Raw genomic sequence first — 8,311 nt, 5'->3', positions numbered from 1 at the left:
CCGTTCTTCCAACGTTCTCACAATATCACTGAAAAGATTTGCAGATTTCACAGGTGGAAAGATCAACAAGGTATATTAAGAATATACCTTAAGAATATAGAGAAATGGTCTGCTTTTATTTTCATTTTCTCTTTTTTTCATTTTTCTCTTAATATCAGTAAAGTTCCTGCTTGACAAGAAGCATATACTTTCCTCTGAGAAGGCTAATTCATCAGGAAACAGTTGTCTGCAACTTCTAGTATTAAACATTGCTTATGGGAAGACTTATTTTTAGTGAATCAAGAAATATATTCATATAATTCCAGTCTCTGTTTTTTGGAAGTGTTTTTCTCTGGCTAGTCCGCGAAGTACTCTGATATAATTTTTCTATCTTCTTGGTCTCTCTTTAGGAGGTAAAATATCCTGAGTATTTGGACCTCTGAGCCTACATGTCTCAGTCAAGTGGAGAACCACTCCTCTACGCCTTATATGCGGTGCTGGTGCATCATGGAATCAACTGTCGCACAGGACACTATGTATGCTACATGAAGGTAGAAGTCAACATCATTTCTAACAGGGTAAAAGGTTGTGCTGGCAAACCAGTTCAAGTGTTACTAGTAGTACTGTTTCTAGGCAAAAAGATTTTCTGAAATAACCCCAAACTTGAAAATGGGATCTTGTATAAAATCTTAAGCTGTGATTGACTCTCTGCTTAAGAGAGGCCAAACGTGTACCTACTGAGAAGCTAGGTGATAAGTGTTTTTGTACACTTATAAGTGGTCATTTTGTAAAGAGACTGCTGAAAAATCTGAACAGTGCTGCTGCAGAACTCTGAATGGGGGGCTAGCAACTGTCTTAACTGATCTGGAATCTTGAGTTTACTTTTCAGTGGACAGGAGGAGAGTCTCTCAAGGCAAACAGAGAGAGAAATAACACCCGATACTCATGTCAACATAAATTTATGCTCAGAGTGTAGGTGTAGGAACAGCGTCGGTATGTATATGGAACATCGGGAGAGGAAACTATATCGGTATTTACAGCTTTTCTACTTCCTTGTCAGAGAGACGTTGTCTCCAAATTAGAAATTGATGTATTTTGAATAAGGGCTGGTGGATCGGATTTATTCTTACTAGTGTTAATATTTGCTCTTGATTAGTACTTAATATCTGGTAACGCATCAATCAATCGTCAAAAATAAACTTAAAAATGTGTAAGGCTTATCTCGTTGGTCGATACAAAGACCAAGGTCTTTTCTCTTTTCTCTTTTTTTTTTTTTCCCAGTATTGTTTTTCTGTTTTCCTTCTCACTGCAGTCTTGATTTTGTTTCTTGTCCCTTAAGTATGTTTTCAATGTGTTGTTGAAACATTTTCCCTTTCAATGCAAAAAAAGGAGCTGTCACTGGTGTCTGCAAGTTGAAGACTGGAGCTTATCTGAAAATCACTGAGCCCAAGAGCTGTCACCTTAGTCTTCCAATAGGACAAGGATGTCTTCGTTTTCTCAGTTAAATGCATTTTTCAGGTTTGTGTATTATTTTCTCAGGAATGGAAAGTGTGCGCACAATTTGCCAGTTGTGGGACTAGGAGTTCTCTTATTTCCTGTGCTTTGTTTAACCTGTCTTAAGTTTAATGGATAGCAATCAAGGTGTACTAGAAATCTGAAAACACTTTATGCTTTGTTCTCTCAGTCATTTTGGTATAACAAACTAGCTTATGGTTTAAACCCTCCATTAGGTTAGCATTTTCCCTAAACGTAACAAGTCCCTGTGTGCTACAGGAAGACAGTAACAAAAAATTAAGTATAGATATTCATCCTGCCATTATTCAGCTTCTGCCTATGGACAGACAATTACACTTATTTAAAGCGGTATCCTCTTGAAACCTAATCAGCATGTTAGAAAGCACTTAGTTATCGGCTTTTGTCCTGGAGGGCTGAGGTTTGTTTTGTTTTGTTTTACATTCAGCATTTCCTTTTCTAGCTTCCATTCCCCTGTTGTTTTGCATGAGGAAAACATGCAGCTTTACAAAGTAGAACGGAAAGAGATGCTTTTCAGTCTAACTTTTCAGTTTTTTGTAGGAGTTTTAAATGTGGTAGGTGCAAAACAGCATAAGTACTGCTGCCAAAGTTATATTCAAACAAGTATTTCTTGGAGAAGCAGAAGAAGCCCAGGGAGAAATAAATTTACAAACATGCTCTTCATGCTCTCCTTTCCCAAGATTTCTCTGAGATATATCCCATAGTCTGTGGGTTTTGAGGTATGTGGTTCCCAGGAGTGAAAAGGAGGGCCAAACAGCTCTCCTCTCGGATCTCCACGTGCCAGGGCTTTAGTGTACTGCCACTTATGGCTCCGCTTTTCACCTGGAAAAAGCGACCTCATGCTGTAAACTGAGGAGCCCTGCAATTGTTCTACTTGGGTTTTTTTTGTTTTTTTTTTTTTCCCCCTGCTCGTATAGGCTTAGAAATGTGCTGATGAAACAATAAAAAAGCCAGCTTGGTACATCTCCTTACAAAAAAATAAGTACAAACTTGAGCTCCTGATCGGCTTCATGCTGAACTCTGTGCTGTTCTTGTCGTAATCTTGGTCTCTCAGTAGATAATATGGTTTAATTACGAATAGAATCATGTGATGAAGAAGATCTCACACTGCAACAAATTCAGCATCTCAAATGAAATTTTACATTTTCCGTGATTTTCTTTCTGAGCAGAAGTGTGTAGTATTAAATATATATATATATATATATCTGTGATGAAGCCACGGTCGCAGTTACTCAGATATCTTAATAAGCACTTGCAGGAAGATAAATTGCTGCATCTTTTAGCATTATTTAATTGTAGGGTTAGAGACATGTTGATTCAACAGTGCTGTAAAGTTTCTAAGAGGTCACTTTGAAAAATACCAGCTAAATTACTGGCAAGACTGCACCCGTTCTTAAAAACAAACAACCCCCCCAAATCATCTGTTTTCCTCTTACAGGTAACTGAAGTAATCCCCGAAGAAGACAGTTCACTATCCAAAGGCAAGTTTTATTTTTAAACATTTTCTACATTTTATACCTAGCCACAACTTAACAACCAGTTAACGGTCGGTGACAATCCTGTTCAGTGTTGAAAATGTCATTCTGGCATAGGAAACAAAGGACTTCATCTTCTTGCTTTACAGCTGAATGTCTTCTACATAATGTTTGGAGAAGTGAAATCTTGCAAGAGGTTTTCAAAAATTCTGCCCCGGTTTGGATGATGAAGTAAATTGCCATAGTCAGTAGATTCTGGCACTGACAAGTTCCTTCAAGCTAAAGAGGGAGTGCGATTGTTGCAAAGCATGACTGTGTTTTGAGACAGGGACGACCACAAGTTTTAATCTTAAAATACGACATGGAGGGGAGGCTGGTTGTTCACACATTCTTGCAAACATTAATACAATCTGTCCCATTATCAAGAACAAAATTAGGGACTGAACGGAGGTCTTTCAAATACCAGTGTTGCAAAAATAGACTTTTTATGCTACTAATGTCAAAAGAATCCTGATTGTACTAAACTGTGTCTCTTCTAGCTGATAAATCAGGAATAGCACAGAAGAAAATGCGTCTGCTCTAATGCTCTTTGGGCTTCGGTGAATTCTCTGGCCAGCAGATGGCGAACTCGCTTATTCTAAACCAGTCAAAAGTATAGGGAGAAAGTAAATGTCTTGCACACATTACACAAGTCCAGGGCATTGGGATCACTGGGCTACATATGAGTGAAAGAGATGTACCCCAACAGTACCCCACTTAGATACGCTGCTTGCAACATAAGCAGGATGGGAGGGCTGTGCAAAGCAATTTTGGTAAATTGAGGAATTCATGTATTTCATCAAGCCTAAAGATACTAATTAGTTTCATGTGGGGGAAGGTCAGTCTTTCAAAGAAAAGAAAAAACATCTCTTAAGCAGGATTTTCTGAATGGTGGAATCTAATCTGAAAAAAGGCCACTTCAGCAGGTTATTTATTTATTTATTTATTTCTTACTGTATTGAACCTCTCAAGTAAGCTAGGAGCAGACTAGGAACAACTGAGGACTTGTTAGAGTGTGCCTTTTCACCTGGACTCATGTTACTTTGAATAAATTAACAAGGATAGCTAGTGATAATTTGTGATTTAAGGAAATTCCAGATACGTGAGAGAAAGAGCAGCGTTAAAGCAGTTAAATTCCTGCTCTCTCTAATAAGTGCTCTCTCTAGCCAGTTTCTGAACGCTTCTGTTCTGTGGCTAGGATTTGGTCAGCTTGACCACAAGATCACTAGTAAAACAAGGATGCCGTCCAGTCAAACCTTCAAATGAATGCAACTTACCTAAGGTCTACCGTTTGCTATCAAAACAGGTAGCTTTGTCCTAATATTCTGTACAGTTGACCAATTTTAGCATGGAACTGAAATGCAGTCAGTTTAATGGGAGGGCTTTGGAAGCTGCCTTCTCCAGTCAGTTCAGCCCTGTAGTCAGAGAGCAGATCAAGCTGTGTGCAGGCTTGTGACTTCTCTCTTTAGAAAGAAAACCACTGAGCCAGACAGTTCCATGTTGAGTATCACAACAGGGAATGACATTTCTTCCCTTTGTCTTTCAGATGCAGAGCTTACTGATGGAAGCCTTCAATACTCAGACTAAACCTACCATCAAAACGGACGACCTTTTTACCATCCAAACCAACCATTTTTCCATCAAACCCAACACCTTGGGTTTTGAAATGAAACTGGTAAGCCACAAGTCTTTATTGAATCTATTTTGCAGTGAAAGGGTTTTCTCTGTAACCTGATCATTTAAACTGTTGTGCTTAAAAGAAGGTCACTTGCAAGAGCGGTTATAATCCATGCTATAAAATTGAATCATCCTCTAGAAAGAAAAAAAAAAGGAGCAATTATCTTGCATGTACTCTTGATAAAGGAGGAGCTACACAATGGTATATAGTTTCACACTTTATTTTTGAGAATGTCCAGGCTTAAGTAACAGCTCTTGATGATAAATGAAAAGATTAATACGCAGTGGATTTACACAGAACATTGCGTTTTTAACAATGATCGATACAGAGTATTTGTCATGCAAATCACCTGTGTACACCAAGAAATACTTATTTCAATATATATCTGTACAGTATTTACATTTTATATTTAAACTCTAACTCGAAACATTTTCCAAGAAAATACAGAAATGGAACTGGTAAGCCACAAGTCTTAATCTGCAGCATTTGGTCTACAACAGACCTGGCTTTTCCAGCAAGCGTATCTACATAGATATGTAACAAATCTTAAAAATAGGCATTGTTTTTATATATGAAGCATTATAAATGCTGCTTGGTTTATAAAGCTTCGGTTTTGTACCCGTTTAAAACTGTTCAAAATGTCAAGTGATTTAGAGCTTACTTTGTCAGAATATTTTAAAATTTAAGTCAGTCCAGGGGAGTTTAACTATTATATACAGTTCTCTCCCTAGATTGCACTGGCAACGGGGCAGCAATTTAATGCTAGAAATAATATACTTCCTGCTACGATCTCCTCAGTTACATGTTACTCTAAATAATTATTTCTGCAGGGTATAAGAACTTCAAATACAGCAAACGAACTCTCAAGGCGTTTCCTTTGTGCTTACAGGTAGACACCGTCGCCTGGCTGGATAAACAGATTTTCTTGAAGGTGTTATTTCAGCATATAAGAATTGATTAAAAAAAAAAAAAAAAAAAGTGCTTCATGGCTTATTGGTTTTGTAATCTCACAGTTCTCCAGGAACACTTGATTTGCTGCATTTCACCATTACACTCGTCAGTAGCACTGATTCTGGTTTATCACTATTTGCATTACAAATCTCCTTGTCCAAAGCCTAAACTGATGTATGCACTGCTTGAAAACAAAACGTGGTTGCAGAGCAGAAGACTCAAGTCATTAGGTTAGCAGCTGCGTAACCATACTGCTTTCCAAACATAAGATGTAGAGCTTATTGAGTTTCTATGAAGAGTTTAAACGGCTCCCATTAAGCAAAGATGTCCCCACACTGCTACTTCCTCTTAAGCAAGGATTCTACCTCCTTTGGCTGAGGCTTGCTCCCTTACATTCGAACATTCATCCAAGTAGCCTGCAATTCCACATTCGTGGGGGAAAGTCTATAGAATAGAAAAGGTTCCTCCAGTCTCTTCCTCTCAGCCTTTTTTTGAAGCATGCAATAAAGCAAAACATTCACAGGCTGACCTTCCATGCAAAACAAGGCAACTTAGTAAGACAGGAACCGCAAAACTGATTGCTCTTTAAAGTTAAAATGAGATTTGAAATAGATCAAGTTAGCAAGTGGTGTTAAGTCTGTAAGTAAGTCTGTTTTTGCCAGTGCAGCACAGTTCCCTATCATGTAGCCAGAGCTGCTTCTGTAGCTCCAAGAAGCAAAACTGCTTTGACAAAATACTGTGTCATGAAAGCATTCGTTGGTGCGGTAGGCACAGCTCAGGTTCAACAACTGAAAGACCATCAGAGTGGGACTGCAGAAAGATCTTTCAGAAGTTCCAAAAAGACATGTGGGGGTGGGAGTTTAGTTGTGTTAGATAACACAATCTTAGATAAAGATTTTGGTCTTAACGTAAAAGTAAGGGCGTCTACCGATTTCTTCAACTCCAACAACTGAAGCACAAGTCTGAAAAATCGCCTTTAAGAATGCAATGAAAATATTTAACTCTTCTGTATGTTCATAGTTTGTTGTCAAGCAAAGGAATGAATGCTGATGCCTTAACTATCTAGGGCTGTAGCTTACAGAAAGACTACACCTTCCTGTTTTTTTCCCTTTAAAAACGTTAAATCCATGTGAAATTATTTGGGGATGTTTTCACATGCAAAGCCTAATGCAACTCGTGCCTAATGCAAGCCCTGTCATCTTCTTCCTTTAGTAGTGTCGCATTAAGGGGTGTAGCCGATTGACCGTTACGGGTGCGGTCGGCTTCAGGGTACTGAACTATCACGGCCACGGATCCACCAACAACGCAGCACGCCCTCGCTCTAGTCGCGTTCAAGGAGAACTGTCACGGCCAGGAACAATGCAATTAAGTGCAGTTTATTACGGCAACAGATACACAGGTCCTTTGGATTGCCAGTGATAAATTCACTGTCTGCAAAAGCAAGCTAGCATGCATGAAATGCACAGGTACACGGCCTAGGTATTAAGATGTTAAAAAGCATAAAGACGCTAGAGATTTCTAAGTTTCCGTGGAGACGCCTGGTATAACCAAGCGTTCAGATCTTACCTCGCAGCATCCCAGTGGGCGGGGGGGGGGAGGGGTGAGAGGCTCAGCCTGTCGACTGATGTCAGAAGGTATCCTTCGTGACAGTATCTTCCCCAACATTCCCTTTCTCTTAAGCCAATTTATATTATTTTCTATCTTTTAGGTGGAGCTTGAGTGACTCCAGTCATGCGTATCTTGGTTGTGATTGGTAGAAATTACCTCGCTTGCGTTTAAAGGTACAGGCTCCGAGAAATTCAGAGGATGTGCTCAGTGAGGGGTGGTTGCCCCTTGGAGGCGGGTAGCTTTTGGGATGGAGGGGTGCTTATAATGCCTAGTCACTTAAGGCAATTACTCCACAAGGAGTAACTTTACTCCTTTAACTTAACTACTTGAACTACTTTAAGCTTTAACTACAGCATATCTAAAACATAAGGAGGATGTTACTATGTAAAAAGCAGATGAAACCAGTCCTTAACTCTTACTGCTTATTGTGCGTGAGCAGACTGGCATGAGTTTTAGCTATACTGGCAAATATCAAAGCACACCTGTGTAGTCCCAAAGCTGGGAGAAAAGCAAGGAAACCTTGAAGAAAATAGGGAGGCCTGTAGCTTGTGTAGTCTTTTAGCTGAGAAAATAAGGAAGGAGAGAGACAGGTAGCCTTGAGCTAGCAGAAGCAAGGAAGAGAAGGGATAAAAGGGAAAAAACAAGAAGGAGAAAACCAGCTCCAGACTGGCCTGTAGTAACCTTTTGCTCATTAAGGGTCATTAACACATTAGAAATCACACCTGTCAAAATGATAATCCTTGCTAATGTGGGATTCGGTGTGTGTCCCCCTCCTCCTGTACCACCCCCCCCCCCCCCCCCCCCCCCCCCCCGGTGTTCCTCTGTAATGCGCAAGCTCAGTAGAGAAAAGTTAGGTGAGCTGTAATAACCAATCAAAAGGAGCCAAAGAGAGAGTTTTCACAAGTTTCCTGTGTATGAATGACGGTGATTCGAGTCAGAGGTGTGCTTGCTTTGCGAAAGATAGCCAAGTACCTGACTCTGCAGAGTTCTGTAATTAATTATGTAATTAAAAGACCTTGGTGTGCATTCCGACTCTGGGTGCTTATTG

The 8,311-nt window shown here is 39.6% G+C and overlaps 1 long non-coding RNA gene across 1 annotated transcript; it reads left to right on the top strand.

The window, feature by feature from the left end:
* Positions 1-558: 558 nt before the first annotated feature.
* Positions 559-6,856, top strand: LOC136791092 (uncharacterized). Its single transcript, XR_010832333.1, has 4 exons — positions 559-1,497; positions 2,951-2,993; positions 4,573-4,701; positions 5,594-6,856. It is a non-coding gene; the product is annotated as an uncharacterized lncRNA (long non-coding RNA).
* Positions 6,857-8,311: the final 1,455 nt, after the last annotated feature.

Source organism: Anser cygnoides, chromosome 6, assembly GCF_040182565.1.
Source record: "Anser cygnoides isolate HZ-2024a breed goose chromosome 6, Taihu_goose_T2T_genome, whole genome shotgun sequence".
Taxonomy (NCBI): domain Eukaryota; kingdom Metazoa; phylum Chordata; class Aves; order Anseriformes; family Anatidae; genus Anser; species Anser cygnoides.
This window is presented reverse-complemented; position numbering and strand designations above follow the sequence as displayed.